Below are 1,558 nucleotides of genomic sequence, written 5' to 3'. Positions count from 1 at the left end.
TAACTTAAACAGAATGTCTATGTTTGTGTAGACAAATAAAATGCATCTGCATCTACTTATAATTGTGGAATACAAAATTTTTAAGTCACAATAAGGTAAGTTTTTACTGTTTATTTTGAAATGTCAATTATTTTTAGGAACAAGAAATATTTTTATGATGGCTACTTTTTCCTATATGTTAAAAATGTCTAAACAATGCTTCTTTAATGCCTTGATTAGTTAATATTAATAGAATATGGTATGGGGTGTTAGCAAAAGTATTCCCTGTATAAAATTAAAAATTCCTTAAAAAATGTGGGTTTAAATTCCATTTAAATTTAAATGACCACACATATATGTTAATATCAGCCTAATACAGTTTTAATTTAATTAATAAATCAAACCTGTAAAGCAAAACAATTAAACAATAGACATCAACTTTCTTAAATTTACTACAAACTTGAAATGTAAGTGGTCAAGTAGAATTAAATGCAGACAATCAGGAAATTCATTAACTATACAAATGCTGATGTGTGTTTGTTTGCATTTAACATTTCATTTTAAAATAGTTCTATGTAAGAAAAATTGTAGCTAACATCCATCAAACCCATGGTTGGAAGAAAAACCAATATTATGACAGAGTCCTTCGATTTTAGGATGCAGAAATAGTTTGATGATAACATTTATTTTTTTTTAAAGACATTGATGTATGACAGAAAGCATTCTTTTAAAAGAATATTAGTGAAGTGTTAAGATCTCCCGGCTTGCCTGGCATCAGTAAAATGTTTGCTCCAGGATCCAACAAGGCAGTCGCGGGGCCTCCGTCGTGCCCACGGCTCGCCCATCCTATGAAGAGACAGTGGCTATTGACAGTTGCTTCCCCGCGCCCCCTGCCCATGTCTGGGCCAGCTACGGGGCTCCTGACGGGAAGGGCACGAACCCTCCCTGCATACTACATACAGCCAGCCAATGCCCATCCCCAACGCCAGTGCAGTTGTGGTGCAGACGGTCTGCGTACAGCAGCAGCTAGGCTCCTGTTTTGACCGCCCAGTCCAGATGTGTTGTCCCTCCTGCAACAAGATGATTGGGACTGAGCTGTCCTGTAGTGCCGGCGCCCTCCCCTGGCTCTCCTGTGGGGGCCTGTGCCTGCTCGGGTGCCTAGCGTGCTGCTGCTTCATCCCTTCCTGCGTGGACGCTCTGCGGGACCTGGACCCTTCCTGTCCCCGTGCAAAGCTCTCCTGGCCACCTGCAAGCGTTTGTAGGACTCAGCCACATCTGGAGGGAGCCGTGTGTGGCAGCAAGTCCTTTCCGCCTCTCACCCAGCCCCACTCCTGGGGGAGGTTCCACCTTGGTGGTCTCCTCGCTCCAGGGGCTCCACCTTTGTGTCTTCTTTAGGGGGTGGCGGGGGAGCTCGTATCGCAAAAGTCACACTTCCAAACCCCAGGAATGGCTGCCTGAAGTTGTGCACGGGACATGCAAAGACTTTGACCTTGAGTGCTGGGTCAAAGGATTCCCGCCTACCTGTGACCCCAACTCATCCCATCTAATTGTGACTGTCACCCGGTCTGAATATCTTCTG

The 1,558-nt window shown here is 44.0% G+C and overlaps 1 pseudogene; it reads left to right on the top strand.

Annotated features, from left to right (window-relative positions):
* The first annotated feature begins 761 nt into the window (after positions 1-761).
* LOC109377866 (lipopolysaccharide-induced tumor necrosis factor-alpha factor homolog pseudogene) lies at positions 762-1,241 on the top strand (annotated as a pseudogene).
* The last annotated feature ends 317 nt before the right edge of the window (positions 1,242-1,558 follow it).

This window comes from Hipposideros armiger, unplaced genomic scaffold (assembly GCF_001890085.2).
Source record: "Hipposideros armiger isolate ML-2016 unplaced genomic scaffold, ASM189008v1 scaffold_1590, whole genome shotgun sequence".
NCBI lineage: Eukaryota > Metazoa > Chordata > Mammalia > Chiroptera > Hipposideridae > Hipposideros > Hipposideros armiger.
Note: the sequence above shows the minus strand (reverse complement) of the source record. Positions and strands in the feature narration are given on the sequence as shown.